Source organism: Chionomys nivalis, chromosome 2, assembly GCF_950005125.1.
Source record: "Chionomys nivalis chromosome 2, mChiNiv1.1, whole genome shotgun sequence".
NCBI classification, from domain to species: Eukaryota; Metazoa; Chordata; class Mammalia; order Rodentia; family Cricetidae; genus Chionomys; species Chionomys nivalis.
Window position 1 is genome coordinate 65,666,404 of NC_080087.1, and position 16,235 is coordinate 65,682,638.

Below are 16,235 nucleotides of genomic sequence, written 5' to 3' on the forward strand. Positions count from 1 at the left end.
TGGATCACAACAAAAGGAAACAATGACAGCATAGCCACTGCCAAGTTTGCCTTGGGACAACTTCATTGGTTAACTACTACAGCTGTGAAAATGAGCACCAAACTCTTCTTCATGGCATGATAAAATCTCAGGGTGAGATTAGAATGACACCTCCACTCTAGTCAGTAAGCTCCCAGGCGGTATGGAGTATCCACCAGAGAAGACTGCTAAGACATGGATTTGAGTCAATAGGAAGTCTTTATTAGCTAGCCAGAGATGATACCGGGTGTCCAGGATCCCAGTGTAGACTGAAGCTTTCCTCAGGGTGAGCTTTTAAGTACAAAAAACATATCCTGGGTTGTCATATTTCAGTTAACAAGAACACTTAGCCAGAAATAAAGCCGCAGAAGCCAAAAGGCAATGTTAGTACATTTAGAGACATTCCCAGAAGTATGGTCTTTAGTAGATTAGGTCTTTGTTTTTATTTTGGCTAATGGTACTGTCTACATATTGAATTTTATGTCTTGGATGGTACTTCCATCTTGGAGCTATTTGTACTAAGGTCTGGGACCCTGTGATACTTAAAGACAAGGATTTAATGCTAAATTTAGCTAGATACCCAATGCTAGCATTTAGGCGCCTGGTTGTTTGATTTAGGACTCCTCACTGGCACTCACAAAATGAGGAACTCTCCCAATGGAGGATGATAGTTCAATACCTCACTGAAAACATTGTTTCTGGGATGGAGAGATGGCTTAGTGGTTAAGAGTGCATACTGCTCTTGCAGAGGAAGGGAGTTCCCAGCTCCCTTCTTGGGTTTCTCACAACCGCTTCTAACTCCAACACCAGGGGATCCAACAACTCTGGACTCCTCAGGGGCCAGTAGTCATAGGCACATACATATACACAGACACATTTGCACACATATACAAAGAATTAATAATAAAGTAAATATTTTTAAAGATCATTTTTGAAAAAGGTTAGTCAAATACAGTTATAATACAAAACAGTTAAAAATATTAATAATGGAAAAGGTATGTCCATTTAATATGTTTCTATACCTAGAAAATGTAAAATTAACCAGAAAGACAACTCAAAGTCATACAATAACTCATGACCATGTCTGGTCAAAACAAAGCATTTTAATTTACCACTATTGACTTTTGGAACAAAATAATAATTTGTTGTGGGGACAGAGTAAAATGTTATGTCTCAGTTATAACCAAAAGAAAATGTCTCCAGGGGCTGAGGACATGGGTCAATGAGTAAAGTGCTTGCAAGCATGAGGACCTGAGTTCAGATCTCCAGAATCCATGTCAAAAGCCTGGGATGATGGTATGCATTCCAGAGCATCACTGGGGCTCTCTGGCCAACAAGCCTAGCTTAATTGATGAGATCAAGAACAATGAGAGATCTTGTCTCAAAACCTAAGGTGGAGAGTAACTGAGGAAGACACCATACATACCATTCTCTAGACTACACACACATACACACACACACACACACACACACACTTCAGACTTTGTCAAATCTCCTGTCGAGGGAAGAACATAAGTGGCCCCTGCTTGAATTGTCACAAACAATTAACTCACAAAATAAATTATTTTCTTACGTTAGAAAGTGATCAATTGAGAAAAGATAGTGGAAAAATGTTTTGTTGATATTTTAATCATACCAAAAGTCACATTAAATCTGGAATAACTTTGTGTAAGGTTGATTCATTATAAGCTCATGGTAAGTATAAAGAGCTAACTTCAATCTTACCAAGCTTAAGAACCTGATTATGATTTTTTAATATGTCTGTAAATTATCTCAAGATTTTTATGTAAGTGATCACATTATCTCTAAAAGGTAAAAATATGGTATTTTTATATTTCAAGTGAATATGCACTCACATGCACACATACGCATGCCACAGTGAGCATCTCAAGGTCAGAGGACAACTTGTAGTAGTTTGTTCTTTCCTTTCTCCAGGAGGGTACTGGGAATCCAATTCAGTTCTTCAGGCTGGGTGGCAACACCTTCACGTGATGAGCCATCTCTAGATACCATGATACTTCTAAAAAATGTTCTGTCTTGCTGGGCAGTGGGTGGTACACACCTTTAATCCTAGCACTCAGGAGGCAGAAGCAGACGAATCTCCTTGAGGTCAGCCTGGTCTACAAGAGATAGTTCCAGAACAGGCCCCAAAGCTACAAAAAAAACTTTGTCTCAAAAAAAAAAAATAAAATAAATAAAAAGTTTTGTCTTATGCTTGAACAGTTGGGGAACTTTCCCCCCTTCCTGATTCTTTTCTTTTTGTAATTTTTACATTCTATTTCCACATTACTATTTATCCTAAACACTACAATAAGAAAACATAAAACAACTTTTTTTTTTAAGTGTTAATTCTGTTTTATTAGCCAACTGGAAACTAGACAATTCTCCAGTCCAGGGAGACATTAACTTAATCTTCTTCTTCATCATCACCAGCTCCGGCACCACCCTGGCCCTTCTTGGCATTCTTCCTCTTCACTCGGCCCGGTCGTCCACCACCATAAGGAGACCGGAGGGAGAAATCAATGTGCTTCTGGGAGTCCAGACTAACAATGAAGGACGGGATGTTCACCACCTGCTTGCGGACCCTGAGTGACGCTGGCGGATGAGCACACGGGCATGGTGAATAGATTTAGCCAAATCCAGCTTGAAGACCTGGGTCTGCAGCCGCCTCTCCAAGAAATCCTCAATCTTCAGGCCCAGGATGTAATCTAGCTTCATCTTGCCCTCATCCAGCACCCCAATGCGAACAAGTCGCCTCAGCAGAGCATTGCCTTCAAAAAGACGCTGTGGGTCCTTTTCGTCCAGCGTTAGCAGCTCTCGGGCAGCCTTGCGGATCTTGGCCAGGGTAAATTTGACTCTCCACACCTCACGCTTGTTTCGGAGCCCATATTCTCCGATGAGTTTCAGTTCCTGATCGAGACGCGACTTCTCGAAGGGTCTCCGTGGGGTCACATAGGTCTTACGACAAACCCAACTTCTGGCAACAGGCATGTTGGCGTCTCTAGGCCTGCCGCGCCTAGGAGCTCACGACCGCGACCTTTATTTTTATTTATTTTTTATTTTTTATTTTTTTTTAAGAAAACAACTTTTAAGTTAATTTAGCTACCCAACTCAGAGATAAAAATATCAGAATGTCCTTTCACTAAGATAGATTCAATATTTAATTATTTTCTTTTATTTATACCTTCCTTATTTTTAAAGCCTCATCATCATTTCTTATTATTTTATAACTAGCCAGATTATTACAAATAGTGGAAGAGGATGGAGGGCAGGTAGGGGGCAGAGCGTTGAGGGAGACAAAGAGCAACTTCTGCATTCCCAACTTCAGATATGTGTTGAAAATACAAAAACTCTCTATGACTGCCTTAAAAGAATCTGCTAGCACCAGGTCAACTAGAAACAGGACCCCTCTAGGTCCTGTACAGTAAACTGGAGAAGAGAGGAAAATTATGACCAACAGAGGCAGAAGCAGATGGCTCATGGCTTGGTGGACTGACAGCTGTGGGAGTGAAGTTACCTGGTGAGGCTATGAAAAGTCAAACAGAAGACATCACATGTTTTTTAAGGTATACAGAACCAGGGCCAGAGTATACACTGTCAAGTCCCAAAAGTGGAGGACTTGCTTCTCTTACTTCTCACCTGTGAGAAAAATTGGCAAGAAAGCTACGCTGTTTGGTTTTAATAGTCTGTTTGATATAACCTAGAAACACCCAGAAAGAAAGTGGCTTCCTCAGGAACTGTCTAGATCAGGTTGTCCCATGGGCACGTCCGTGTGGATTGTCTAGATAGCCTGCCTTAATCGATGTGGGAAAGCCTAGCCTGAAGTAGATGGCACTATTCCTTGGGTTTGGGGTCTGACTTGTACAGAGAAAGAAAGCTAGGTTAGTACTAATCGCTTACACATTGATTCTCTCTCTCTGAATGTGATGTGACCATGAGCTTGAAGTTTCTGCCTCGACTTCCCCAAAATAAAGGACTGTAACCAGGAATGTGAACTAACAAAGGAAAACCTTTTCATTTCTTAAATTGCTTTTGGTCAGAGCATCCTGTCTGTTTTTTAGACAAGATTTTTCACTGACCTAGAACTTGCTGGACATGTTAGGCTAGCTGGCTGCCAAGCCCCAGGGATTCACCAGTCTCTGCCCCTAAGCAATACTATACTCTCTCTTTTCTTTCTTTCTCTCTGCTTTTTTTACTTTCTTGCTTTCATTTGTGTTAGTTAGATTGGTTCTGGCAATCAAACTCAGACACTCTTGAGTCTACAGCAATCACTGCATCAAATGAGCCATTCCCCCTTCTGCGGTATTTGAATGAGAAATACTACTCATAGATTCAGGCATTTGAACACCTAGCCTCCAATTCCAAGTACTATTTGCAGAAGTTTAGGAAGTCCAGCTTTGCTGGAGTGAATATATCACCAAGGGTGAGCTTGGAAGCCATACATATCCTTCCCCTGCTTGCACTTTGCTCTCTCTGATTCCTGCTTGCATTTGCAGCTGGGAATGCTCAGCTTTCTAGATGTCTGTGGTGTTGCCTTCTAATTGTGATGGACTTGGAATCCTCTAGAACCATAAGACTCTTTCTTTTTCTTAAGTTGCCTTGGCCATGGTGTTCTGTCGCAGCAACAGAAAAGTAATTAAACACCTTTCCTAATTTTTTTTTCTTCTTGAATGAACTTCTAAGGATCACAACTTGAGCACATTATAAAAACATCTCATCTTCCTGTTCCAAAAATGCTTGATAATATTATGTAATCAATTTGATGCTTTCTGTTTAAGCTTTTATCTTTGATAAACATGAAACTATTAAAAATTTATCATGCAATTTTTTCTAATAAAATCAATTGCTTTGAAGTTTAATTAGTGAGAAACAAATGTGTTGGGGCAATACACTTCAGTGCTTTCTTGATTTTTTTTTCCCCTCTCTCCATATTCACTTGGTCTGGACAAAAAATAAAATACCACAGAGATATTTACACATGATTTTATTTCCACTTCAAGAAAGATGTCAATCTTTGTTTAAAACTCACTCTCACGTAATCCCAGTACTTGGGAGGCAGAGGCAGGTGGATCTCTGTGAGTTCGAGACCAGCCTGGTCTACAAGAGCTAGTTCCAGGACAGGCTCCAAAACCACAGAGAAACCCTGTCTTGAAAAACCAAAAAAAAAAAAAAAACAAACAAAAAACAAAAAACTCACTCTCACGGATGTGAAAGCTTTTCAAATAACACCTTTCTTAAAAGATGTGTGGCCTAGATGCAATTTAAGAACTAAAACATTAAATACTATTATTAAAGATTATTTTCTTTAATTATATAAAAGCCAGTACCACAAACAATTCCACAAAGAAGTGTACCTATCATAAAATTTACTTATTTCCACCTTATGTTTTCTTTGTAGTTTTTTTTTTTCTCATTTTCTTTCTATTCCTTCTTCGTCCCAAGAGTACAAAACATTCTCATTAAAGGTACTTGTTCTGAGCCTAGCATAGTGGCACATGCCTGTCAACTGGGAGGTGGAGGCAGGAAGAAATAAGTTCAAGGCCATCCTCAGTTGTATAGTGAATATGGATTCAGTCTGGGCTGTGTGAGACCCTGACTCAACAACAAGCAAAATAAAGCAAAATTTAAAAAGCGGGACATAATTATGTATGTCCATCTAGAAAGACAAATACCAGGACCAGAGCTATGGCTCGGTGATTAAGAGTTCTTGCTGTTCTTCTTCCAAAGGACAGATTTGGTTCCCAGCACCCAAATGGCAGCTCACAATCATCTTTAACTAGCTACAAGGGATCAATAAACATCTTCTCCTGGCCTCCATGGTCACTTGTATATATGTGATGAACAGACATACTCAAGCACACACACACACACACACACACACACACATACACACACAAATAATGTTTTAAAATAAAAGAATGAAAATTGTCTTAAGAAACAAGTAAGAGTGGGAAGAGGGTAAGCAAATGGAGATTAGAGGAAAATGGTAAGGATGTGCTAAACACATGGGATATACCTGTATGAAAATAAAGAATAAAACAAAGCAGAGAAGATAAAGATTTGTTCTTCACTGTTTTGGGAAATCCTATGTCTAGATGCTAGCTTCTAGCATGGAAGTTCTTGCTATTAAAACCTATGGTATAAGGTGAAGGTGTAAAAGAGGATAGAAATTGGCCTGATAACCTGAAGACATTCATGAGTCTGAAATTCTCATGATGTAAACAACTCCAACCAGGCCCCTCCACCTGTCCATCAGGTACATTCTGCCACCCTTGTCCTTAAGCCTCTCTCACAGTCTTATCCATGAGCCTGTCCCCACAATTTTGTCTAAGAGGCTTCCTGTCCTAGCTAGAGTTTCTATTGCAGTGGAGAGACACCATGACCATTGCAACTCTTCTAAGGAAAATATTTAATTGGGGTGGCTTGCCTACAGCTTCAGAGGTTAATTCTATTATCATCATGGTGGACAGCATGAAAGCCTGCAGGCACACATGGTGCTGGATACATCTGGATCCGAAGGCAACAGCAAGTGGACTGATTCACTGAGTGTGGCTTGAGATACATGAGACCTCAAAGCCTGCCTCAACAGTGACACACTTGCTCCAACAAGACTACACCTACTCCTGCAAAGCCACACCTCCTAACTCCCTATGAGATTATGGGGGCCAATTACATTCAAACTACCACACTCCCTCTTTCCAATTTTATCCAGAAGGCTCCTCTTTTCATCTTTGTCCTTGAGGCTCCTCTTCCTAATCTCACCCATGAAATTATTCCTCCTATCCTTATCTCTGAAGTCTTTTCTCCCAACTCTGTCCACAAAGCTGCTCCAGACAAATCTGTCTTTAGGTATTTCCTCACAACTTTGTTTTTCTGGCCCCTCCTACTAACTTTAGCTTTTATGTCCTTCTAACTTTGCCCATGAGTACTCCCCCCAAATTCTGTCTTTATACCCTTCCTCTGCTGTGGAATAATCCTCTTTGTAAATTGTAAAGATTTGCTACACAAATTGATTTAATAAAATGTTGATTGGTGAATAGTTAGGCAGGAACTATAGAAGGGATAAACAAATTAAGGATGAACGTAGAAGGAGAACGTAGTCAGAGGAGACAGCAGCTAGACACAGAGGGAACAGGAGATGAACATGCCATGTTAATAAAGGCACTGCCACGTGGTTGAGTGTAATAGAGAAATGTGGGTTAGTTTAAGTGTAAGACTTAGCTAGTAACAAGACTGAGCTATTATTGGTCAAGCATTTATAAGTAATATTCAGCCTCTTGAGCGGTTTATTTGGGAAAAGGTTGGCAAGAGAGAAATGTCTGCTTACACTCTTCCCAACTCCACTGCATTGAAGACTGAATTTCAAAATCAGACTTTTAAAGGAGGGACTCATTTGCTATCACACTAACTTTGTACAAATTATGTATGTGTGTGTGTAAACTAAAAGGCATTTTTCTACCAATTGCAAACAGAGAAGCTTCAACAGATCTCAGGCAGCACTCTTGTCTGGCCCATGCCCAACCAAGTCACATCCAAATCAGGTAGACTTAGTTGTCAAGCTTGGCCAATCAGCTGTTTCCCAGTTTGGCTTTTGTTTAGGGTGTGAAGCTCCTTGTTCCCTGTTGGGTGAAGAAGTTCTTCAAACTCTAGTTCTTAGACTGCCTGATGCATGGACCATTCTTTGTTCAAATAAGAACCATTATATTAATTTGTAAAGTCAGTGAGGTGGTTCAGTGAGTATGTAAAGATATGTGCCACCAAGCTTAACAACTTGAAGTCCATTCCTGGGAATCACATGATAGAAAAAATAACCAACTTCTAGAAGTTGTCTTTGGACTCACACACATGCCCCTGCATGTATGCACACCTGTACACACACATGCACACACACACACACACACACCTGTCAAATAAATATAGTAATTTGATGTGTCTTAGATTTTTTGTGTGTGCACATGTGTGTATGTCACAATGCTCTTGTGGAGGTAAGAGAAAAACTCTTCATTGTCTGTTCTCTCCTTCCACAAAGTGGATCCTAGGGGTGAAACTCAGGTTATCAGACTTGGCAGCATGCATCGATAACCAGTCAGTGTGTAATGTTCAGACACAATCTGTCAAGATTCAGTGCAATCACTGGGTGAATTGACTAAAGACTTTGTTGTGATTGCTGGGCAACTTGGGATTTCCCATGGCCAGGTCCTGCTCTCTTTGCTTTGCCCCACACTTGTGAATCTGAGAGATGTCCACTTAATCCTATGAACCCTGATCTCTGTTTTTGGAGTCCCTCTCCTGAAGAACCATTTGCAGTCTCCATGTTTTTCCACGCATTACTGATAAGTCCAGACTTTTGCTCCTGCAATTATGTAACACACTTCGCCGGAATGATAAGATGTTGACATTGAATAAACACAGATAAGATTTGTTTTCTATTCAACTTAATGCAAATCAAAACTCTGAGATTCCATCTTACACTTTTAAGAATGACCAAGATTAAAAACACTGATGACAATTTATGCTGGAGAGGTTGTGGGGTAAGGGGAACACTTATCCATGGCTGGTAGGAGGGCTAATTGGTACAGCCACTTTGTATATCCTAGAATGGCAATTTCTTAGAAACTTAGAAAACAGCTTTCGTCAAGACCCAGCAATACCACTTTGGGGTATATATTCAAAGGATACTCAATCATACCACAAGGACATGAACTCAACTATGTTCATAGCAGCATTGTTTGGTATAGCCAGAACCTGGAAACAACCTAAATGTCCCTTGACTAAAGGATGGATAAGGAAAAAATGGTACATTTACACAATGGAGTACTACACAGCAGAAAAAAAGATAATGACATCTTGAAATTTGTGGGCAAATGGACCTAGAAAATATCATATTGAGTGAGGTAATCCAGACCAAGAAAAACAAATATATGTACTCACTCATGAGTGGCTTTTAGACATAAAGTAAAGAAAAACCAGTCTACAATTCACAATCTCAGAGAACATAAATAACAATGAGGGCCTTAAGAGAGACATACATGGAACTAATCTACATGGGATGTAGAAAAAAAATCAAGATCTGAGTAAATTGGGAGCATGGGGCCCATAGGAGTGGGTAGAGAGTAGGAAGGGAAGGGAATGAAGAAAAATATATAGCTCAATAAAAACAATAAAAAAATCAGTGGGAAATTTTTTTCTCCTCAACTTAAAAGTTTCAAGTGCTTAAATTTGGAAACAGGTATAGGACACATGGTACATATACATTTAGGTATAAAAAAAAAACTATGGGGCCAGTGATGTGGCTCAGTTGGTAGATTGCTTGCCTATCTTGTACAGGGTCCAGGATTTGATTCCCGGCATTGTGTAAAACAGGGTAGTAGTCCATATCTGTAATCCCAGAATCTGGGATGTAGAGACAGGGGGATAAGATATTTAAAGCTATCACCAGCTATATAGACAGTTCAAGCCTAGCCTTGGCTATGCAAGCCCCTATCTCAAAATAATTAAATGAACAAACTTCTGGCAAAGCATCTCAGAGAGTAAAGGAACTTGTCACAAAGTTTGATCGCCAGGATGGTGGAAGAAAAAAATGACTCTTTTTTCTTCTTTTTATTTATTTATTTATTTATTTATTTATTTATTTATTTATTTATTTATTAAAGATTTCTGTCTCTTCCCCGCCACGGCCTCCCATATCCCTCCCCCAATCAACTCCCCCTCTCTCATCAGCCCTAAGAGCAGTCAGGGTTCCCTGCCCTGTGGGGAGTCCAAGGACCTCCCACCTCCTTCCAGGTCTATTAAGGTGAACATCCAAACAGCCTAGGCTCCCACAAAGCCAGTATGTGCAGTAGGATCAAAACCCAGTGCCATTATTCTTGACTTCTCAGCAGTCCTCATTGTCCGCTATGTTCAGTGAGTCCGGTATTATCCCATGCTTTTTCAGACCCAGTCCAACTGGCCTTGGTGAGTTCCCGAAAGGACATCCCCATTGTCTCAGTATGTGGGTGCACCCCTCATGGCCCTGAGTTCCTTGCTCGTGCTCTCTCTCCTTCTGCTCCTGGTTTGGACCTTGGGGTTGTAGTCTGGTGCTCCAATGTGGGACTCTGTCTCTGTCTCCTTTCATCGCCTGATGAAGGTTAATATCCAGTAGGATGTCTATATGTTTTTCTTTGGGTTCACCTTCTTATTTAGCTTCTCTAGGATCATGAATTATAGGCTCAATGTCCTTTATTTATGGCTAGAAACCAATTATGAGTGAGTACATCCCATGTTCCTCTTTTTTGGGTCTGGCTTACCTCACTCAGGATAGTCTTTTCTATTTCTGTCCATTTGCATGCAAAATTCAAGAAGTCATTGTTTTTTACTGCTGAGTAGTACTCTAATATGTATATATTCCATACTTTCTTCATCCATTCTTCCATTGAAGGGCATCTCGGTTGTTTCCAGGTTCTGGCTATTACAAACAATGCTGCTATGAACATAGTTGAGCATATACTTTTGTTGTATGATAGGGCATCTCTTGGGTATATTCCAAAGAGTGATATTACTGGATCTTGGGTAGGTTGATCCCGAATTTCCTGAAAAACTGCCACACTGCCTTCCAAAGTGGTTGCACAAGTTTGCATTCCCACCAGCAATGGATGAGTGTACCCCTTTCTCCACAACCTCTCCAGCAAAGGCTATCATTGGTGTTGGCATAAAAACAGAGAAGTCGACCAATGGAATCGAATAGAAGACCCGGACTTTAACCCACAAACCTATGAACACCTGATTTTTGATAAAGGAGCTAAAAGTATACAATGGAAAAAAGAGAGCATCTTCAACAAATTGTGCTGGCAAAACTGGATGTCAATCTGTAGAAGAATGAAAATAGATCCATGTCTATCACCATGCACAAAACTTAAGTCCAAATGGATTAAAGACCTCAATATCAGTCCGAACACACTGAACCTGATAGAAGAGAAAGTGGGAAGTACTCTACAACACATGGGCACAGGAGACCACTTCCTACGTATAACCCCAGCAGCACAGACATTAAGGGCATCACTGAATAAATGGGACCTCCTGAGACTGAAAAGCTTCTGTAAAGCAAAGGACACTGTCACTAAGACAGAAAGGCAACCCACTGACTGGGAGAAGATCTTCACCAACCCTGCAACTGATAAAGGTCTGATCTCCAAAATATATAAAGAACTCAAGAAACTAGACCATAAAAGGCTAATCAACCCAATTATAAAATGGGGCACTGAGCTGAACAGAGAATTCTCAACAGAAGAAGTTCAAATGGCCAAAAGACACTAAAGGTCATGCTCAATTTCCTTAGCGATCAGAGAAATGCAAATCAAGACAACTTTAAGATACCATCTTACACTGTCAGAATGGCTAAAATCAAAAACACCAATGATAGCCTTTGCTGGATAGGTTGTGGAGAAAGGGGTGCACTCATCCATTGCTGGTGGGACTGCAAACTTGTACAACCACTTTGGAAAGCAGTGTGGCGGTTTCTCAGGAAATTGGGGATCAACCTACCCCTGGACCCAGCAATACCACTCTTGGGAATATACCCAAGAGATGCCCTATCATACAATGAAAAATGACTCTTTCAAGTTGCGGTTTTGACTTTTACATATGCACTGTGGCACACATTTACTGTTGTCTGCTAGTAAAATGTAATTTAAAATTAAAAAAGGATAAAGAAATCAAGTTATTTACAGGAAAATGAATGAATCTGGATGTCATCATCTCCAGCAAAGTTGCCAGATTTGGAAGACAAATACTGCATCTTTCCATGGATTCACAAGTGTATTGAAAGTATATGATGGGAACACAGAGGGTGGAGTATTCTAAGGAGGAAGAGGGGAAGAAAAGAGGGCAGAGTGAGGTAAAACAAATATAGCATGTTCTTTTCACATATGTAGAATCTATCCACACACACACACACACACACACACACACACACACGATATGAAAGCTGTAAGAGGGACTGTTTGCTGATTGGGATAGGCAGCCAGTGGGAGGTGGGGAGCCTAAAAGGGGTAAGGTAGAGGCAGAGGTGAGTGTTAACAGAGTACAGGGTACAAGTATAGGCAAACGTCATAATGAATTCCATTACTTAGTACACTGAAAAGCTAAAAAAGACAGGAGGGACTGCAGGAATGGCTCAGTATTTCGGAGTACTAGTTGCTCTTTTGGAGAACTTGAATTTAACTCCTAGCACCCACCTGGTGGCCCACAACAGTCTCTATATCATCTCCACAGGCACCAGGCATACATGTGTAACACAGGTATACACGCAGACAAAAGACCCATACATATAAACCTTAAAAGAAAGCTAAGATTTTAAGTAAAACCGGGCTGGGGGAGACAGTTCAGTGGTGATCTGCTTTCTCTGCAAACCTGGGGACCAGAGTTTGAATTCCTAGAAACCCATACAAATGCCAAATGGGCATGGCAGCCTGCCTGTTATTCCAGCCTCATACAACACAGACAGGGCAAGCTCGCTGTTGCGACTAGCTGTATCTGTGAGTTCTAGGTTTGGCTGAGAGATCCTGCCTCAGTGAATAATGTGGAAGATCGAGAAAAGATAATTCCTGCCGTCAAACTTCAGCTTCTGCATGCATCCACACTCCTGCAAAAACATGCACTACCCATGCACAAAAATGTAAAAAACAATAAAATCAAGAAGGGAATCATGAGGAAGAAGCAGGAAGAAAAGACAGCTAAAGAGAGCAACAAGATGGTGAATATGAGCAAAATATGATAAACTTAGACAAAACTATTATAATGAAACCTGGCCTTCCATCCAACAAACATATGCTAGTTAGGAAGTGCTGATTTAATTAAAACACATATCTTTATTTAAAATTTTATTCATTTACTACTATTGTTTGGGGCACTAATGTGTCCACAAGTTTTAGAAAGTTTTTCTTTCGTTTTGTACCCAGCTGTAACATTGCTGAGTTAAAGTTGTGAGATACCACATTTGGATATTTTATATGGGTTCTGAAGATGGAGCACACCATCAAACTTGCATGGAAAATGCATATTGCCCTTTGAATCTTCTTGCCAGACCTTATTTAATAAATTCATTTAAAATTTAAAGCACTCTAAAAATATTTTAATTGTGTATATATGTATGGGTGTGTGCAGGGATATGCTTGGTGCCAAGAAACTTAGCCCAGGGGATATCATGGGAGTGGAGGATACTGAACACCAGGAGTTGGAAATGGGCATTCCTGTCTTCAAGAATGATACAAATGATGGGTCCTGAGTTTCAAGAATTTGTAGGCATTTCATGAATGACTCTTAGGTTCTATGTGAAGTGGAATTTTCTGAAGCAGAGGACAGGAACAGATCTCCCCATGGCTTCCTGATGGGAATAAAGGTCTCATATTTCATGAATTACGTTCTCTTATCCCACAGGCTAAAGCAAGTCCCAGACAAACATCTAAAGAACCTGTTTGACATCCACCCATCCCTCCATTTACTCATTTAACAAACACCCTCCTGATCCCTGCTCCGAGCCACGCCTGCATTGGGTGATACTAAGGACCAAGAGATGATTCAGAAATAGGCTGTTATCTCAAATGGTGCTCACAGTCAGACCCAGTCACAACAGAACACAGCTCAATTCAAGCTAGGACAAGAGGTCAGCAGGGCTGTGGATAAGAGATAGCAATTCCAGATACCTACTCTATGTATAGGGACTGATACAAGTGTACTTTTAAATCACATGAAGTTCTGGATGCAGAAGTCAAAATGTGCCTGTGTTGGTCCCCAGTACTAGCATGTTTTTATAGATAGAGCACACCTCCAAAGAAGGAGTATAGCATATCGTGAAAAGGGGGCCTGGGCTTACTTTATGAATCTGTGCTTCTTCCTATTGAGAACCTCAAGTCCTAGCTGGGGTTTTAGCTCACTGATAGAGTGCTTGCCTAACATACATGGGGCCCTAATTTCCATCAATACCATGACAGAATCCTGGTCCCTCATCTTTGCATGGAGACTGTAAGATGTGTGTTAAATGATATACTCTATAGCAATGGTTCTCAACCTTCTAATTCTGCAACCCTTTAGTGTACTTTAGTTCCTTACACTGTAGTGATCCCTAACCATAGTTATTTTTGTTTTTATTTCAAACTATAATTTTTCTGCTGTTATGAATTGTAATGTAGATATCTGATATTCAAGATGGTCTTAGGTGATTGCTACAAAAGGGTCACATGACCCTCAAGGGGTTGCAACCCACATGCTGAGAAATCCTGCTCTATAGAGAATATTAAATGCAGGAACTGTTCACATCTCAACAAAGACTGTGTGTGGTAACTACGGTTAATGCCAACCAGAGCATTCGCTTTTATTGGTGGGGAAAGGAGGTATGTTGCAATATATTTATCTGAAACTATTAGTGCTCGACCTTGTTTAGAATATATTTAATCCTTTGTCATATAGATTTATGAGAAAGTATAATTTACAAGTTAAGTCCAGTAAGAAAAGCCTAGAAAACTAAAGCAGGAGAACTGTGGTAAACTGAGGCCAGCCTAGACAACCCAGTGGGTCTCCATCTTAAAATAAAATATAGTAAGACTGGCTGGAGGACAGATTCGATGCAATACCCATCAAAATCCCAGCAAAATTCTTCATAGACCTCAAAAGAAAATACTCAACTTCATATGGAAAAGCAAAAAAAAAGCCAAAACAATCCTGTACAATAAAAGAACTTCTGGAGGCATCATAATCCCTGACTTCAAACTCTACTACAAAGCTACAGTACTGAAAATAGCCTAGTACTGGCATAAGAACAGACAGGAGGACCAATGGAACCGAATAGAAGACCTGGATATCAATCCACACATCTTTGAACACCTGATTTTTGACAAAGAAGCAAAACATATCAAATGGAAAAAAGAAACCATATTTAACAAGTGGTGCTGGCATAACTGGATTTCAACATGTAGAAGAATGAAAGTAGACCCATATCTATCACCATGAACAAAACTCAAGTCCAAATGGATCAAAGGCATCAACATAAAGCCAGCCACACTGAACCTCACAGAAGAGCAAGTGGGAAGTACACTTGAATGCATTGGCACAGGAGACCACTTCCTAAATATAACCCCAGCAGCACAGACACTGAGAGTAACAATTAATAAACGGGACCTCCTGAAACTGAAAAGCTGGTCAACATGACAAAACGACAGTCTACAGAATGGGAAAAGATCTTCACTAACCCCACATCAGACAGAGGTCTGATCTCCAAAAAATACAAAGAACTCAAGAAATTGGTCACCAAAAGAACACATAATCCAATTAAAAAATGGAGTAAGACCTAAATAGAGAACTTTCAACAGAGGAATCTTAAATGGCTGAAATGTTCAACATCTTAGTCATCAGAGAAAAGCAAATCAAAACATCTCTGAGATTCCACCTGTAAAAATGGCCAAGATCAAAAACACTGGTGACAACTTATGCTGGAGAGGTTCTGGGGAAAAGGGAACACTTCTGTATTGCTGGTGGGAATGCAAGCTGGTACAACCCCTTTGGATGTCAGTGCGGTGATTTCTCAGAAAATTAGGAAACATCTTTCCTCAAGACCCAGTAATACCACTTTTGGGTATATATCCAAAGGATACTCAATTGTGCCACAAGGACATGTGCTCAACTATGTTCATAGCAGCATTATTTGTCATAGTCAGAACCTGGAAACAACCTAAATGCCCCTCAACTAAAGAATGGATAAAGAAAATGTGGTACATTTACACAATGAAGTACTACACAGCAGAAAAAATAACAACATCGTGAATTTTGCAGGAAAATGGATGGAGCTAGAAAACATTATTTTGAGTGAGGTAACCCAGACACAGACAGACAATTATCACATGTACTCACTCAGGTGGTTTTAAAACATAAAGCAAAGAAAGCCAGCCTACAAACCACAATCACAGATAACTTAGACAACAATGAGGACACTAAGAGAGACTTACATAGATCTAATCTACATGGGAAGTAGAAAAAAGACAAGATCTCCTGAGTAAATTGGTAGCATGGGGACCTTGGGGGAGGGTTGAAGGGCTGAAGGGAGAGGCAGGAGGAGAGCAGAGAAAAATGTGAAGCTCAATAAAAATAAAAAATAAAGATGGGCTGGAGGTACAACTCAATGCTTAAGAATATGTATTGTTCTTGAAGAAAAGTGGTGTTCAGTTCTCAGCACCAATCCTGGGGGTTCA

The 16,235-nt window shown here is 40.2% G+C and overlaps 1 pseudogene; it reads right to left on the reverse strand.

The window, feature by feature from the left end:
- Window positions 1–2,358: 2,358 nt before the first annotated feature.
- Window positions 2,359–3,046, reverse strand: LOC130870416 (40S ribosomal protein S9-like; annotated as a pseudogene).
- Between the last annotated feature and the right edge of the window lie 13,189 nt (window positions 3,047–16,235).